Here is a 19,309-nt window from a genome sequence, read left to right as displayed (position 1 = left end):
AATACCACTTATCAAAAATGCATCTTTATTATTAGAGCTACAGCCACTTAATCGTGAAATCAGCAAATTCCCAAATACAGGAATTTCTGGATAACAAGATTTTTAATAGTAATAAGTTATAAATAAATGACAAAAACACAGGAGCATATCAAAGAGAGGGAGCGTGATATATGGAAGTGAAAGTGAACTAAAATACATTAAAATGGCTTATTTATCCACCAACTTGAATTTAATTGGACTTAGATTATGAGTGTCTTTACACTTAAGTGTGTGTTTGTTGGAGGGGAGGGGTGGTAACAGGGGATTAAATCCCAGTAAGTGCAAAGCAAGTGCTCTCCATTGAGCTATATCCTGGCCAGATTTGGGGGGTTGTTATTGTTGGGGAGAGGGGTGGGGCACCATGCGAGTGCAGGGATCAAACCTACTGCACAGGCAATGCTGGTGAGTCACATACTCAGCTAACACATTCTGCGGCTCTGGGGACCAAGCCCACAGTACCCCACATGCAAGGGATGTTCTCTATGAGAGCCTGAGCTATAGTCTTGATCAACAAGAATATTTTAAAAATATAGTAATGACACCTCTGAAAATTTGACTGATAATGGGGTAGTAAGTGATGTTATTTTATAATAAGCTTTATATCTGTAGCACTGTCGTCCCGTTGTATGTCAATTGGCTTGAGCAGGCACCAGTAACGTCTCCATTGTGAGACTTGTTGTTACTGGTTTTGGCATATCAAATACACCACGGGAATTAAAATGAGATTTTAAATTGTTTTTAAGTACAGGTTTTTATTTGTTTGAGACACAAATTTTAAAACACTTCTGGATATAGTGTATCACTACTTGAAATGTGCTTTAAAATTAAGTAATTTTCAATGAATTGATTATTTCTGAGACTGCATGAGTGAAAAAGACACATAATGTTTAAATATACTAGCCTTTTGTGTATAATTGCAACTTTAAAAGGGGGTTTCTAAAAATCATCAACATTAGTATTTTCATGAGGGGGAAGCAATTATGAGAAAACTAGAAACTTAAAAAAGGAAACTAACTGAAGCAGGAGAATCCATCACCTCGAAGACCAGACAGAGGGCACGCCAACCAGAGGAGGAAACAGAAAACAGAATAAAAAGAACTGAAGACAGCATAAAGAACTTATGAAACAACATCAAATGAACTTACATTCATGTTGTAGAAATCCCAAAGGAAAAGAGACAAAGGGGCATAAATCATTGAAGAAATAATGTCTGATAACTTCCCTAACCTGGGGAAGGAAACAAATATCCAGATTGAGTATGCATTGAGAGTGCACATTAAGAGAAACCCAAAGAGAGCCATACCAAGAAATTATAATTAAAATGTCGAGGGCTGGAGAGGTAGCACAGGGGTTATACATTTGTGTTACATGCCGCCAAGCCCCGTTCAACCAGCCCACAGCACCAGCAGGACAACCTCCAAGCACAGGGCCACGGCAGCCCCGGAACGCTGCCAGGTCTGACCCCAAAACTACAAGGAATATCAGGATTAAAATGTCAAAAGAAAAAGGAAACACAGGGCTGGATAGAGATCTTAGAAACAGAGCACATGATTTGCATGTATGATGTATGTTTTGCACATATGAGACCATGGTTCCCAGCACCACACACACACACACACACTCACACTAAAATGAAACTAATGAATGTGCTTAGTATAATACTACAGGCTTTTGGTTTGTGGTTGGTTGGTTGGTTGGCTGGCTGGCTGGCTGGTTTGGGGGCCATACCTGGCTGTACTCAGGGTAATTCTGCTCAGAGATCACTCCTGGCAGTGCTCAGGAAATCATACATATGAGGTGCTGGGGATCGAATTCCAGGTCAGCCACATGCAAGCCAAGTGTATTGTTTCTCTGGCCCAATAGTTATTTTTAAGAAGAGAGCCACTTAGGGGCTGGAGGGACAGCTGGGGAGGTAAGGCTGTGGCTGCAGCAAGCTGGGTTTAAATCTTGGTCCCTGCATAAGGTTCCCTGAGCATGGCCAGGGGTCACTCCTGAGCAGAGCCAGGACTAGTCCCTAAGTACCGCTGGGTGTGGTCCAACCTCCTCCCCTCGAAAAAGAAGGATGTATAAGAGCGTAAGAGAAAAACAACCCTTACGTACATGGGAAATTTCATGATACTAACAGCAGACTTTCAGTTAAAACTTTCAGTCCAGAAAGAAGTGGCATAATATATTCAAACTGCTATAAGGAAAAAAAAAAAAAACAGAAATACTTTACCCAGCTGTTATCTCAGAGTTAATGGAGGGATCATTTTCTAGACAAGAAAAAGTTAATGGGTTTATTTCCACTAAACTGGCCTTACATGAAATGTTAGAAGGATTATTTTCATGCTGAAAATAAAGGGTGCTAATTAGTAAAGAAAAAAAAACTACTAAATTTTTACTGAAAGATAAATACATAGTAAAAGCAATGGGCAAGTGAAATGAAGCTATCAAGCTAGTGAAGTGACTAAAAATACTGAAAGTGAAAATGACTTTTCTAATTTCTTAATTTTATATCAGGGTAAAAATGGCTTTGTAAAATAAGTTTGGAAGAATTCCACCCTCCTCAATGTTTTGGAAGAATATGAAAAGGGTAGGAACAAATCTTTTTTTTTTTTTTTTTTTTTTTGCTTTTTCGGTCATACCCGGTGATGCACAGGGGTCACTCCTGACTCTACACTCAGGAATTACCCTTGGCGGTGCTTGGGGGACCATATGGGATGCTGGGAATCAAACCTGGGTCGGCCACGCCCTCCCCGCTGTCCTACTGGCAAACGCCCTACCCACTGCCCTACTGCTCCAGCCCCACTATCTTCCTTTGAATGTTTGGTAGAGTTCTTCAGGAAAGCCACCTGATCTTGAATTCTGTTGTGAGATTTTTGATTAGTGCTTCAATCTTCTTACCCCCAATCTATTCAGCTTTTCATTACAGTATTATTTCCCCACTATTCACTCTTGGTAGACTGCATGTTTCTAGGAACTCAGCTATTCTGGGTTACCAAGTTTTTAAATGTTTTGTTTTTCTGGTTTGTTTTTGTTTAGTAATTTCTATGATACACAACAGTGCTCAGGTGCTCCTCCTGGCTCTGTGCTCAGGGGTCACTCTCAGCAGTGCTTGAGGTACAACACAGTGCCAGGGATCAAACCCAGGCCTCTTCATGAGAACTGATCCTCAGGAAGAAGTTTGCATCTGGGTGGGAGGCTCAGCCAGGAAAGCGAACACTACGACTACAGTGGTGCAGGGAAATGGTCAGCCTGGAGGAGAACCGGATGCTCAGAGGAGGTAAAGTGATACGCACGATACCCTATCGGCAACAGTACTGTAAACCACACAGTGCTTGAAAGAAAAGCAAAAAAAAAAATGCCTGCCATAGAGACAAGTTGGTGGGCGCTAGAAGGGCAGGACGGAAATTGGGGACATTGGTAGAGAAAAAGGGACACTGGTGATGGAATTTATGGTGGAACATTGTAGCACTGGAACTCAATCATGAATAATCTTGTAACTTTGTAATATACAGGGATATTTTATGGTATTGGGGCAACTCTCAGCGGTATTCAGTGGACTATGTAGTTTGGGGGATAAAACCTGACTCTTCTGCATGCAAAATAACAAACACTGATGCTTTCAGTCATCTCTCCAGTCCCTTGTTAAAACTTTTAAAACAACAATGAAAGGGCCCAAGTGATAGTACAGCGAATAGGGCATTTGCCTTGCACACAGCTAACCTGGGTTCGATCCCAGTCATCCCATACTATCCCCCAAGCACCGCCAGGAGTAATTTCTAAATGCAGAGCCAGGAGTAAGCCTTGAGCATTGCTGGTGTGACCAAAAAAGCAAAAATATAAATAAATAGTAAAAAAAAAAAAACCAACAATGAAATCTAGCTTAACTAATCTTTTCTATTCCTAGTCTTCATTTCATTTACCGCTCTCATTACTATTTTTTCCTACTAACTTTGGCCTTTATTCGTCTTTTCCTAGCTTCTTGACACAGGGTTTTATTGCTATGAATTTCCCTCTAAAGCGCTTTTGCTGAAGTCCATATTTTGCTTTATTTCCATTTTTGTTTCAAGGTTTACTTTTGTTTTCTTATACGTTCTTTGATCCACTGGTTGTTCAGTAGCATTGTCTTTTGATCACCACATACTAGCAGATTTTCTACTTCTTATGCAATTATTTCAATTTTTTTTTTTTTTTTTTTTTTTTTTTGCTTTTTGGGTCACACCCGGCGATGCACAGGGGCTACTCCTGGCTTTGCACTCAGGAATTACTCCTGGCGGTGCTCAGGGGACCATATGGGATGCTGGGATTCGAACCCGGGTCGGCCGCGTGCAAGGCAAATGCCCTACCCGCTGTGCTATCGCTCCAGCCCCCAATTATTTCAATTTTTTAGGTTCAGAAAAGACACGTGAAAGAATTTCAGGGGCCAGAGTAATAGTATAGCAGGCAGGGTTCTTTGCTTTGTTTGCAGCCAACACAGGTTCATACTCCATATGGTCCCCCAAGCTTGCCAGGAGTAAGCCCTGAGCACAGAGCCAGGAGTAAGCCCTGAGTACCTCTGGGTGTGGTGTTAAAAAAAGGGGGGGGTAGAATTTTAATGTATTACAAAATATTAAATACGTATTTGAGGTTGAATACATATGATCTATCCTGGATGCAGTTTCTATGTGTTTCTCAAAAAAAAATCATTCTTATGTTTTTGGATAAAATGATACATTTATATCTATTAAGTCCACTTGGTCCAATGGTCTATTTTGGCACACGTTTAAGCACTACTTTTTTTGGCTGGAGAACTTAGTCCACCCAAATTTAAAGTAATAATGTAGATACAAGCTTACTGCCATTTTATTAACTGTTTTCTGGCTTTTTGGTAGTTCCTCCTGTTGTCTTCTCTTGCTCTCACACACTTCCTGGCTTGATGAATTTTTTCAGTGGAATGTTTATATTCCTTCTTCTTTCTCTCTTTTATTATAGAGGACACCACACCGTGCGCAAGAGATGTGGGCTCGCTTGCCCTGGCAGTGTAGTTTTCTCTTCATGTTTACTATAGGTTTTTTAATTTGGGGGAAGCGGGGCGAGAGGCACACCCAGGAGTGCTTGGGATTTACTCCTGATTCTGTGCTCAGGGATGACACATCTGGAAGGACTTGACGAACTATGAGGGAGTGCTGGAGATTGAGGCCACGTTCAGCACAGGCAAGGCAAATGCCCTTCTGGTGCGCTATCTCTTTGGCCCCTGCGTTTGGTTACCTTGAGTTTTACATTTAACAACTTAGATCTATAGAAAAGCTATTTTAAGTTGACAACAGCTTCAGTTTTATCCATTCTAAAGCTTATCATTTTAATTTTTCTACCCAGAATCTTTTGCTTTTTGTTTTTGGGCCACACCTGGCAGTGCTCAGGACTTACTCCTGGCTCTGAGGTTCAGGAATCACTCCTGGTGATGCTCAGGGGACCATATGGAATGCCAGAAATTAAACCTGGATCAGCCACATGAAAGGCAAGCATCCTACCCACTGTACTATCACTCCAGCCCCACACAGAATCTTTCTGATGTTATATTTTACGGGTTGGAACGATAGCACAGCAGGTAGGGCATTTGCCTTGCACGTGGCCGGTCTGGGTTCAATTCCTCCGTCCCTCTCAGAGAGCCTGGCAAGCTACCAAGAGTATCTCACCCGTACGGCAGAGCCTGGCAAGCTACCCGTGGCATATTCGATATGCCAAAAACAGTAACAAGTCTCACAATGAAGATGTTACTGGTGCCCACACGAGCAAATAGATGAGCAATGGGATGACAGTGATACAGTGATACAGTTATATTTTACATCTTTTTTTTCACTTGCATATTTGTTAATTGCACACACATGGTCCATGTACTCCCAGGAGCACTGCCAGAAGTGACCCCTGAGAAATATGCCAAGAGAAATCCCCAAGCATCACTAGGTGTACCCCAAACAAATCCAAAATTAAAAGGATTAAACTGCAAGCCAAAGAAGTGGCTCAGGAATAGAGCACCTGCCTTGTATGGATGAGGTCCTGGGTTCAATCCTGGGCATTATAAAAAGAAAACAGAAGACATACACAGAAAGATCATACTCTACAATCTACAATGTTAAGGGATGTAAGACCAGCTTAACACCTATGAATCAATGTGAAAAGCCACATTAATAAAACAAAGAATAAAAATTGCATGATCATCACAATAGACCCTAAGTAAACTAGAAAAAAATTAACTAGAAAAAACATTCAATGAAATTGTATATCCACTGATTAAAAAAAAAAAAAGAAAAGAAATTCTCTTACCGGCATATAATGGGTATAGAGAGAATGCATCTCGACACAATAATGACAACATGTGGAGGGCCAATGTTAGCACCTTATTCTACAGTGAAACATTAAAGCACTTAGTACAGCAATAGTACAGCAGGTAGGGAGTCGGCCTTGCATGTGGATGACCTACGTCTGATCCTCAGCACTCCTTAAGATCCCCTGGAAACCTGAGCCAGGAATAAGTCCTGAGCACAGCAGGCTGTGGTCCAAAACCAAAACAAAAATGCACATCCTACAAGACCAGGAACAAGACAATGGTACAAGGATGCTCTCGTCTTGCCATTTTTATTCCACACAAAATTGAAAGCCCTAGACAGAACAATTAAGCAATAAAGGCATGCAAACTGGAAAGGAAAATGTCAAACCATTACTATGTGTAGCTGGCATATTGTACATCTAGAAAACCCTTAAATTCTCCTCCAAATACTGTCATGAAGAAAAATGTATAAAATAGTAGAATTTAAAATCTGATATCAAAAAATTAATTGTTTCTATGCACATAATGAACTATCAAAAAGAGAAATCAACCCTATTTGAGAAATCCTATTTGTGACTTATGAGAAACAAAATAATCCTATTTATAATTTCATTACCTCTCCCCCCAAAAAAAATAAAAGGAGTAAATTTGACAAAGGTGAAAGGTTGTATACTGCAAACCACAACACATTAACAAGAGAAATAGAAGAAAGCAGAAATAAGTGGAAACATATCCCATGCTCAGAGGAGAATATTGAGAAAATGTTCATATCAGTCAAAGCAACCAACAAATTCAACGTAACCCTCATGAAAATTCCAATAATATATTTTACAGAAATAGGACAAACAGTACTGAAATGTATATGGAGCTATAAAGACCCAAACAGCCAAAGCAATGCTGAGGAAGAACAAAGCTGAAGGTGTCATCATCTCTCTGATTTCAAACTATAGTTCAAAGTTACAATAATACCCAAAGATTATGGTACTGGCATAGAAAGGACACACAGCTTAGTAGAGCTGATCAAAGCTCATCTAGGAAAAAAAAAATTCCACATATATGCTGTCAATAAATTTAAGGTAAAATGGTCATGAATATACAAGGGGGGGGTAGGGGGGCATGGTCACTTAAATGACGCTAAGGAAACTGGACAGCTGTGTGCAAAAGAATTAAACTAGATCACTATTATTCACTATACACAAAAGTGGACTGAAGATAGGTTAAAGCCTTGAACCTAAGACCTGAAACCACAAAGAAACTAGAAGAACAAGACAGTTGGGGGCTGTAGTGATAGCCCAGCAGGTAAGGCACTTGTCTTGCACATGGCCAATGTGGGTTCGATACCTGGCATCCCATATACCTCCCAACACCTGCCCCACCAGGAGTGAGCCCTGACTGCAGAGCTAGAAATAAGCCCTGTGCGCCACCAGGTGTGACCCAAAAACAAAACAAAACAGGATACAGAGCATAAGTACAGTGTGTAGGTATGCATTTGCCTTATACATGGCCAATCCTGGTTTGATCTCCAGCATCCCATATGGTTCATGAGTGCAGAGCCAAGAGTAATCCATGAGCATCACTGGATAGGAACCATCCCCCACCCCCCACAAAGAAAAAGACAGTAACTGTTTAACGTAGATCTTGGTGGTAACTTTTTTAGTTTTAACACTAAAAACAAAAAAAGCAGGGGCCAAAAGGTACCCTAATGGTGAAATACATGCTTAGCGTGCACAAAGCAGTTGGGTCACCCTCCAAGCACCAAATCATCAGGCCCACACCATGGGACAAGCATCACCAGAAGTGGCCCCAGACCCCTCAGCACTGCTGGGTGTGCCCCCTTTTAAAGAAAACAGCAGGAACAAATAAGTGGGATGACATCATGCAAAAATGTTTCTGCACAGCAAAGGAAGAAAATGAAATGGCAACCAACAGAATGGAAGAGTTGCCAAGCCTCATATCTAAGAGGGGGCTAATAACTGAAATAAGTAAAGGATGTGCATATAGTTTTGCTTTTCCATTCTGACTTTTAGCAGTACCAGAGAGAAGAAATCCAGGGTCTCACACACGCAAGGCAAGTGGTCTACCACTGAGTCCCTTCAAGAGTACACAAAATTCAGTAACAATGACAAAAAAGCAATCCAATGGATAAATGGACAGAAGATTTGAAAACAGTGTCCCAACGGCTACCCCAAAAAGGCACAAACATTACTAATCATCAGAGAAATGAAAACCAAAACCACAATGAGGGACCAAAGTAACAGTATAGCAGGTCAATCACTTGCCTCACACACAGTCAACCTGAGTTTGATCCCTGCCACCTCATATGGTCCCCCAGGCTTGTCAGGAGGGACCCCTGAGTGCAGAGCCAGGAGTAAACCCTGAGTACCACTAAGTATGGGAAAGAAAGAAAAGAAAGAAAAGAAAGAAAGAGAGAAAGAAAGAGAGAAAGAAAGAAAGAAAGAAAGAAAGAAAGAAAGAAAGAAAGAAAGAAAGAAAGAAAGAAAGAAAGAAAGAAAGAAAGAAAGAAAGAAAGAAAGAAAGAAAGAGAGAGAAAGAGAGAAAGAGAGAGAGAAAGAGAGAAAGAAAGAGAAAGAGAGAGAGAAAGAAAGAGAGAGAGAAAAAGAAAGAAAGAAAGAAAGAAAGAAAGAAAGAAAGAAAGAAAGAAAGAAAGAAAGAAAGAAAGAAAGGAAGAAAGAAAGAAAGAAAGAAAGAAAGAAAGAAAGAAAGAAAGAAAGAAAGAAAGAAAGAAAGAAAGAAAGAAAGAAAGAAAGAAAGAAAGAGAGAAAGAAAGAGAGAAAGAAAGAGAAAGGAGGGAGGGAGGAAAGAAGGGAAGGGAAAGGAAGGAAGGAAATTTTAAAAATTATAGCAACTCACACTTGTAAAAATGACTATCACCAGAGTGGGGGGAAACAAGAAATAAGTATAAGTGCTTGTGTGAAGCCTGGAGAAAAGGAGTCCTCATATACCATAGGTGGGAGTGAAAACTGATGCAGTAACTGGAAAAAATACAGTGCTGGCTCAAAAATCTAGAACTACCATATGATCCAGCAATTCTGCTTCATGTATATAGCCAAAGAAAAAGAAAAAAATTCACTCAAAAAGATATGTGTATTCCCCTGGTTATTGTCGCATCATTTACAACAGACCCCCACCATATGGGAACTACCTAGGTGTCCACTGATGGATAAGAAAATGTGTTACACACAATCTTAATGTGTTATTTTATGTATAACATGCAGCATGTAAGTAATTAAGACCCCAAGCAGGGAAAAATGGACCAGAGAAATGGCTCCAAGGGTGCAGTGCATGCTTTGGCGTGCCCAGTGCAATCCCAGGCAACTCTCAGCCTCCTGAGCACTGTCAAGAGTGACCTTCAAGCACAGAGCCAGGAGCAGCCCCTGCTGCTGAGCACCCCTAGGTATGGCCCACCCCACCCACCACCACCCCCCAAAAAAACAAAAAGAAAATGAAAACAAGTAAGAGAAATATGCCATTTGTGACAACATGGAATAACAGTAAAGGGCATTATGCTAATGAAAGTAAGTCAAAGACAAGAGAAATTCCCTATAATCTCATTTGCATGCAGAATACAAAATCATAAACAAAACACTAAATTCACAGATTCAGAGAACAGACGGGCACTGGCCAGAAGCAAAAGTTGGAGACACCACTCAGTTAAAATATAACTCCAGTTGTGTCACTGTTAAAAATTTTGGATCCTGGAGCACGTAGCCACAAATGCAGCTGCACAACATCCCAAACTCTACAACACTGATGAACCAGGAGTAGCCCACCAGATTGCACGGGATGTAATACAGAACATAACCAATCCCGATTAACAAAATATAAACACAGAAGGCTTAATCTGTAACAACATCTCAGTAATCTCTCATACAAGGACTTAATGGCTCTATGGTGAGATACAACAATCTTCACTAACTTTCTTCTAAGGAAACATTTTTATCGTTTCATTTCATTCTTAGCTTGTCAGGCAGGAAAAAATGCCATCCCTTCATCATAACGCCACACAACTTCCTTCTTCATCTTTGTTAACTGCTTTTTTAGCACCCTAAAAATTAAAATTCATGCAGGTCAAAGTTAGACGTTTCTGTTATATGTTCCAATGTAAGCCATCTACTGACAATCCATGCACATAGTAATTACCTATATAAACATTAACTTATAATGGAAGACCCAAACTTCAGGGCTAAAACTATAAAATTCTTGGAAAAAATATCATAGTGGTAAAGCTCTATGCCACTGGACAATGGCTTCTTGGATATGACGCCAAGAGCAAAGGAAACAAAAAAAAATGGTTTTCAAAAAATTTTAAATCTTTCATGTGCCAAAGTTGACTATTTCTGGGAAGTGGAGCTTGGGGTCACTTCCAACAGTTATTCAGGTCTTACTCTTTCCTGATTTTGTGCGCAGGGGTAATTCCTAGCTGTGCAGAACCAGAGATTGAAATGGGGTTGGCAAGGCAAAAACCTTCGGGCCAAATTGATAGCACAGTCTTCAGGGCATTTGCCTTGCACGTGGTCAACCCAGGTTCCATCCCTGGCACCCAATATGTTCCCCAAACCCAGCTAGGTGTGATCTCTGAGCACAAAATTGAGAATAACCCCTGAATACAGCTGGGTATGGCCCCAAAACAAAACAAAAAATGGCAAGAACCTTTCTTCTTGTATTATCTCTCCAGCCCTGAGATTCACTATTAAAAGAAAGAGACAGACATAGAAAGATTACACTCATATGTGGAATATAATATAACTGAGAAGTACAAGTTTGTAGTGATGCAATTTCTGGCAGATATTTCTCTGGACTTACTTACTAAAATACTAAAATACAAAAACCCAAAACCGTGAGGCCGCTAGTGCAGTCACTCGACCTCATATCTCTTCATTCTCAGCAATGGAAAACAAACTATCAAATGCTTCCTTTTCAGCAGGTCCGACTTTAGGGGGAAGAAACCCCAAACAATAACAGTGAGTTTTGTTGAAATATTGAATGTAATCAAAGTGAAAGTAAAGTGAAATGTATCAGTTACACAGGGGGGTGGGGGGGCGGGGTGAGCTATACTGTGATTCTTGGTGGTGGAATATGTGCACTGTGAAGGGATGGGTGTTTGAGCATTGTATAACTGAGACTTAAACCTGAAAACTTTGTAACTTTCCACATGGTGACTCAAAAAATAATAATAATAAATAGGTAGATAGATAGATAAATTTTTAAAAAATGAAGAGAATCCATTATTTGTCAAGAGACAAACACATATTTTCAGGACCAGCGATGTGGTTCAGGAGAACGAGTACCCTAAATGTGTAAGGTTCTAGGTTTGATCCTCAGCTATCCCCTCAAAAAAAGTCAAAAGACTCATAACTATAATATACAAAGAAGTATATACTTCACCAACAAAACTCAATTTTAAAATAACAAAAGATTTGCATCAGAAGTTTCTTCAAAGCTATCAAATGGCCATACAAAGTTCTACAACAAATATATGAAAATATGCCCAACCTCACAGGCCTTTAGGGAAAAACAAATCCAGCCCAAATAACAGAATACTTCACACCCAATAAGCTACTCTTTAATCCAAACAAACAAAATAGAAAACAACAAATTTTGGCAAGGATGTGAAGAAATGTGCAATGCTAAGAATTTAAGATGGTGCAACCATGATTGAAAAAATCTAACAGGTACTCAGGCCAGAAAGAAAGTACAGTGATAGGGCGTTTGACTTGCACGTGGCAGACTGGGTTTTGGTCCCCAGCGTCCCATATGGTCCCCCAAGAACTGCCAGGAGTAATTCCTGAGTGAAGATACAGGAGTAACCATTGAGGACCACCAGATGCATCCCAAACACCCCTCCCACCCAAAAAATAAAACTAAATAAAAGTTTAACAGGAACTCAAAAGGGTAAACATTTAGAGCCAAAGAGATAGCTCAATGGGGCTGTGTACATGTTTTGTAAACAGGAAGTCAGAGTTTGATCCCTAGTATCACTTGGTCCCCCAACACTGCCAGGTGGACAGAAGAAGGAATGAAGAAAAGGAAGAAAAGGAAGGAGGAAGAGGAGGTAAAAATAGGAATAGCAGAAATAGTGAAGGCAGAGACTGAAAAAAAAAAAAAAAAACACTGTGCCCCTATGTTCACAGCAGCATTATTCAAAATATTCAACAGGTGGACAGGATTCAGCAGCTAGTAGCAGAACAGATAAACAAAGTGTGGTGTGCAACAGTACAAATGTGCTTCTGAGACTCTGGAGAGCAACCCCTCCTAAGCCAACCCACCCCATCTGGAGCACCAAGCTGGGAAGTACTCCCGAGCACCTTCTGGTGTGGTCCAAAACAATCAAAACAAAACATAGATCAACAAAGTGTGATATTATACACACAAAAGGAATGTTTGGGTAGATATTATAACATAGGTGAACCCTGAAGACACGGAGTCAGGCAAGTCAGAGAAAAGGAACAAACACTATCTCCTTTGGAGGAGGCGAGGGAGGGGTGCCATACTTGGTGGTGTTGAAGGGCGATTCTTGGCTCTGTGCTCTGGAGTGAACCCTGGCAGTGCTGAGGGCTGAGGGAGTAGGGACCATAACCCATGCCGTGGATCCGTCATGGGCAGATGGGTAAGGGAAACCTGGCAATGAACTTTTGGGAAATAATGAAACTTAACAATAGAGATTTCCTACCTCTGAATTAGCCCAAAAGGCAAGAAGACCACATCCCTTTGACACATAAAAATCCTGAGCTCTGCGAAAAGAAATCAAGGCACCACTAAGATTGGACACCTCAGGGAGGGAGAAGTTACAGAAGAATCGGGGAGATTACGAGGAGATCACCAACAGTACAAAGCTGCCCTGTGCCAATGCCCAGGCTGACTTTCATCTATGCAGAACTTCAGAAAAACCCATTTGGAAGAAGAGATTAAAAAGCTCCTTCCGGGGCTAGAGCAGTATCACAGCGGGTAGGGCGTTTGCCTTGCACGCGGCCTACCCGGGTTCAATTCCCATCATCCCATATGGTCCCCTGAGCACCGCCATGAGTAAGCCCTGTGCATCACCGGGTGTGACCCAAAAAAGAAAAGAAAAAAAAAAAAACTCCTTCCAAAAGCCATTCGGGGCTTCCTCTTCAATCCCTGTTCTCCCCTGAACACCTATCTCACTTGCTTGTCTGTTTCTTTGCTTGTTTATTTCCAGTCTGGAAAAACCTGTGTTCTCTCTCCAACACGTACTTTTCCCTCTCTGTCCTCTCACATCTTTCTAAGTTTCAATAAATATGTTCTTGCTTCCCCATTTTATCTCCTGAAATACTTTTCTGTGAGGGAAAGGCAATGGATTCCAAATGCCTGAGCTGAGGTTAGGATCTAGGCCAAACACTTCCCCGAGCACTGGCGGCCAAGGTGGGTCAAGCAGAGAGGTGGGAACGCTCTCCCATGTGCCCCCCTTTACCGACCCACTGGCTACAGATTTGAACTGTATGCACATGCCTTACCTCCAGTGCTACCCCTCTGGCCCTGCGCGCTCCTTCTTACAGGAGGTCCTGAGAACAGGTCAACTCACAAAAACACAAAATAGATCAGGAAGTCACCAGGAATTGGCAGGAGGAAGAATAGGGGGTGACTGTTCAATGATCACAGTTTCTATTTAAAGGAGAAAAATCTAGAAATAGTGACGATAGCTGAGAATAACACCTGAGTGTAAGTCGTATCAATAAACTGTACATGAAAAATAGTTAAAATAGGGCCTAGGGGTCAGCGTTAAAGCGGCAGGCCGAGTGCCCACAGGCGGCCAGCGGGACTCCCTATCCCGGAACACCTGGGGGCTATCCTGCCTAAGCAACCACCGCCCCTGCAGCACAGAGCGGGGAATGACTCTCAGCACCTTCTGCTATGGTCCAAAACAACCAAAACCAAGAGGATTAGGATGCGCCTTTAGTCCCCAACACCACCCCAGGCGCCTGGGGGTGATCCTGGCAGCCCCACCCTAAACACCCCCATTTCCACCCCTGCCTTTGGGCTACCTGGTGCCACAACAAAATTAAGTGACTACAAACCACCCAACCAAATATATGAGCACCACAACAAACTGTGTGATTCTCCGCCATGGCCAGGTCTGCAACCCCCATGACCAGAACAAAGGGAGGGGAAAGGGAAAGAAAAATAAGACTATCTTGGTGGCTGGTGTGACAGTACAGTGGGGAGGGCGTTTGCCTTACATGCACCCAACCAGGTTTCAATCCACAGCATCCCATATGGTCCCCCAAGCACCACCAGGACTAAGTTCTGAGTGCAGAGCCAGGAACCCCGGAGCATCACTAGGTATGGCCCAAAAACAAAAATAAAAATATAATAGTAAAACTGGGCTGGAGCCATAGCACAGCGGGTAGGGCATTTGCCTTCCACGCAGCCGACCCGACCCGGGTTCGATTCCCAGCATCCCATATGGTTCCCTGAGCACCACCAGGAGTAATTCCTGAGTGCAGAGCCAGGAGTGACCCCTGTGCATCATCGGGAGTGATCCAAAAAGCAAAATAAATAAATAAATAAACTATCCTAAATTATTCCCCTCCCAGGGGGCTTAAATGGTACATTTTTATGTGAATTTCCCACAATAATAGAAGTATACAGAGATACGTAATAAGAATGTACTTAACAGTCTCCAGTGCTTAAGTACCTAAATCTAAATGTGAAGTACTCACTTAAATTTATATTACTAATCAAAATGAGGACAAAATGTCATTGTTCTTTTTGATTCAGGCAGACTTTTAAAAAGAAATTATTTGAAGGCATTGGTTTTTTTTCTTTATTTTTCCCAATGGACTGGAGCGATAGCATAACATGTAGGGCACTTGCCTTACACGCAGCCGACTCGGGTTCGATTCCTCCGACCCTCTCCGAGAGCCCAGCAAGCTACTGAGAGTATCCCACCCACACAGCAGAGCCTGGCAACCTACCTGTGGCGTATTTGATACACCAAAAATCAGTAACAACAAGTTTCACAACGGAGATGTTCCTGGTGCCAGCTCGAGCAAATCGATCAACAATGGGAAGACAGTGCTACAGTGCTACAATTTTTTCCAAGGTTGAGAACAGGCCTTTATTGCAGGGAAAGGAGGCTGGGCCACACCCAGCAGTGCTCAGGGCTTCCTCCTGACTCTGCACTCCGGGATAACTCCTTGAGGAGCGCCAGGGACCATATGGGGTCCCAGATTCTGAACCCAGTGGGCCACGTGCAGGGCAAGCTCCCTACCCACTGTACTGTCTCTCCATCCCTCCACGGTCTCCTGAGCACCTCTATCACTCTCTCCCAAATAAACTTGTTTCATTTCAAAAAGTAAAAATAAATAAAGAGCGAGAAGGTTAGCATATACTTTTCCAGCTCCTGACTAGAAACAGTTAGCAGCATCAACTTGTGGTTTTTAAAACACACAGAAAAAGATGAAGTAAACTGACATTTGAAGTACTCATAGATCATTATTAATATATTTTTTTCTAGATCTGCCTACTGAGAGGATCTGAAAGCAATGACACCCCCCTAACAGTATACACAGCGCTGAAAATCTTGGTAAGTAACCCTACTATCCAATAGAAAGAAGCAGAGACCTTGAGACAAGTAACTGGCTCTAGGGCTGTCGCAGTGAAAATGCAAGATGAGCCTGAAACATCTTATGGTGTCAGAAAAACAGGAAGAGCTTCCCTAAAGAAAAGAACTCGGGGATGCACTGAAAAGACAGAGCCAACCGGAAAGCCAGAGCTAGCAGAGCAACAAAATAAATGCAGGATTAGAACAGAATAGAGGCAAATATATATGACGCAATACCAGTAGGAAAAATTACTGAATGAATAAAGAGGGAGAAGGAGCCATTCTTCCTTATGGAACTACTCAAAAGCATTACTGAAAAGAGAAATAAAAACAGAGCCACAGAGTTCTCTGTGAACACAAGTTAAGATGCTTGCCTATAGCCACAGCCATTACTCTGGTTCAAATCCCAGCATCATATATGGTCCAGGCGTGGCCCCTGAGCACTGCTGAGTTGCCCACTCCCACCCACTAACAACAACAACAACAACAAACTGAAAAAGAGATAAGAAACATGGAAATCAAATCAGTTGAGGATGGGCTGGAATGCATACTTTGCATGTAGGAGCCCCAGGCTCAATCCCTGGCACATCATGAGCCCACCAGAATTAATCCCCCAAGCCCAGTGCGGCAGGGTGTTCCCCCAAAATATATGTATATATAGGTGTCTATATGCATATGCATATGGATATATGTATATATACATATTTGTTAAATCATCAGGCAAACAGCACTATAGTAATTAACAGGCAAAATTTACCAGAGAAACCTGGACAGAGTGGGAAAAAATTTTAAAACAGAATCTGCAGAGTCTGAAGAATCTCCCCAAGAAAACAATCACTACAAAGAGAAAAACTATAACTTTACAATTGGAAACTCGGACAGACAGGAACAAGACCTTACCCAAGCAAAAGTCCTTACCTTCTCTTATAGGATATAATTATATCCTTTAGCCTGTGACAAGAGGCACTAACTAGAACCTGCCATCACTTCTGTAATATTTGTGCCAAACCCAATATAATCTCAATCTAATCATGAGAAAATATCACAGGCCAGCTGAGGGAGATAGTTCGGAAAGGCTGAAGCACATGCTTTGCCTGCTGGAGCCCTGGGTTGATCCCTGGCATAGCACAGTCCCCAGAGCAAGAACAGAGCCATCCTCAGGGAGGGGTCAGGAGTGGCACTGCAGGGTGTGGTCCAAAACAACAACAACAAAATCATACAAACCCAAACTGGAGCCATTCTACCAAACAAAAAACAAAACCTGGGCGCGAGAGAGACAGTACAGCAGCTAGGAGCCTGCCAGTGCAGTCAGCCCAAACTCAAGTCCAAGCACCCCAGATGGTCTCCCAAGAGCATCCGAGAGTGATTCGCAAGTGATTCGTGAGTGCACGGTCAGGAATTAGCCCTGAGCACCAAATTTGTTACCAAACAAAGTCTGATCCCATTCGTCACAATTACAAACATGCAGACCATAAAAGATGAAAAGGGGGGGGAGGGGAGACTTCCAGGGATCAGAAGAGATTAGGGCACACAACAATTAGGTCTCATCTGGATGGACTCCTTTTGTTTTGGGGCCATACCCCACCCCCCATGCTCAGGGGTTACTCCTGGCTCTGTGCCGGGAATTACTCCTGGCAGTGCTTGGGGAAACATATGAGGTGCTAGGAGCTGAACCCCGGTGGCCACATGCAAGGCAAGTACCCTACCCATACTATCTGTCCAGTCCCTGTACGGACTCATATCAGAAAAAGGGCATCAGTGGGGAAAACTGGGAGATGCAAAAGCTCTACAGTTTTGGAGAAAGTACTGGACCGAATTACAGTTTTGCAGAATGTACCAGACCACATGCTAATTTCCTGGTTCTGGTCATCATGCTCCGCTTGCCATTAAAATGAACAAAAGTTGGGTGGTACTTCTGGGTTCTCTCAGCCCTTTTGCAACTTCACTGTAAGTTTAAAATTATTTCAAAATAGGGGCTAGAGCGATAGCACAGCAGATAGGGCATTTGCCTTGTACGTGGTCAACCTGGGTTCGATTCCCAGCATCCCATATGGTCCCTCGAGCACCACCAGGAGTGATTCCTGAGTGCATGAGCCACGAGTAACCCCTGTGCATCGCCAGGTGTGACCTCCCCCCCCAAAAAAAAAACCAAAACAAAAAAATAAATAAATAAATAAAATTATTTCAAAATTAAAAAGTTAAGTATCCTGTATTTTCCTTCAACTGAATTACAACAAAGTTCGGATATTCAGGAAATATTGGTCTGAGGCGCTATTACAGGGGTTAAAGGGCTTACAATGCACGAGGCAAACCAGGGTTCAATCCCCAGCACAGGATATATTCTCCTGGGACCCCGCCATGAGAGATCCCTGAGCACAGAGCAGGGGTAAAGCCTTAGAACATCCAGGTGGGGCTCAAAACAAAAAAACAACCAAAAAATATTTGCACAAAATAAATCCAAAAATAAGACAAGACTGAGTTAATGGATACTTATTAGGTATTTACTATATTCCAGATCCCTACCAAGGGCCAGAGGTGCTGAGTTCAAAAAGCAAAAACACTGAACTATTTATCTGATTGATGAAACATCCTGACATACACAAATAATCGGGCAATAATCCTTTTGGGGGGGGGGGCGAAAGGAGGGGCAGGGAGAGGCACACCTGGCAATGCTCAGGACTTACTCCTGTCTCGGCCCTCAGGAATCAGTCCTGGAGGTGCTCAAGGAACCATATGGGGCGTCAGGGATCGAACCCAAGTCAACCACATGCAAGACAAGCACCTTGTCCGCTGTATCACCGCTCCAGTCCCAAATAATCCTACCTTAAATAACAGCAGCAACATCATGTATAATATTAAAACATAAATGATAATCCTTTGGTTAGCTAAAATTTTCAAACAGTACATTAAAAAGTGCACAATTACAGACTAAATGTTACACTGAATTAAAGTGTGGTGTGTTGTCTTTCATTTTTGTTAATTGCAATATAACATATTAGCTTCAGCTCTATCACTTAATGATTTGCAGTCTCAATTATTTTTGTTGGGTGGGGGAGGGGAGGCGCCACACCCAGTGGTTCTCTGGAGTTACTCCTGCCTCCATCCTTGGGGTTCTGCTTCTGGTGATGCTCTGGGGACCAGATGTGGGGTCACAGATCAAACCTGGGCCTCCTGTCTGCAAAACATGTTGCGCTTGAGCTTGCTCCCCACCTATGATCTGGACTCTTCGATGTTGTAATTAGTATCCATTGCTCAAGAAAGCATTATTAAATATTTTCTATCAAAGATGTTACCCTACAAAAACTAGCTACTTATTTTAATGTCAGGAGGAAAGAGTGAGAGGTATTAACAAAATAACCACAAAAAACAAACTGAAGTAAACAGTCCTTAAAGAA

At 42.1% G+C, this 19,309-nt stretch overlaps 1 protein-coding gene across 5 annotated transcripts in view; it reads right to left on the bottom strand.

The window, feature by feature from the left end:
* CUL2 (cullin 2) overlaps positions 1-19,309 on the bottom strand; it is an 89,579-nt gene that overhangs the window by 67,108 nt on the left and 3,162 nt on the right. For 2 of the 5 annotated variants that reach the window (XM_055147134.1, XM_055147135.1), the window contains exon 2: positions 1,185-1,266. The exons of the other annotated variants lie outside the window; for them this stretch is intronic. The gene's annotated coding sequence lies outside the window, so the exon portion shown is untranslated. The remainder of the gene's footprint in view (positions 1-1,184; positions 1,267-19,309) is intronic. 5 annotated transcript variants of the gene reach the window in all.

The sequence above is a fragment of the Sorex araneus genome, chromosome 9 (genome assembly GCF_027595985.1).
Source record: "Sorex araneus isolate mSorAra2 chromosome 9, mSorAra2.pri, whole genome shotgun sequence".
NCBI lineage: Eukaryota > Metazoa > Chordata > Mammalia > Eulipotyphla > Soricidae > Sorex > Sorex araneus.
The sequence above is the reverse complement of the archived record's forward strand: the minus strand, read 5'-3'. Positions and strand labels throughout refer to the sequence as shown.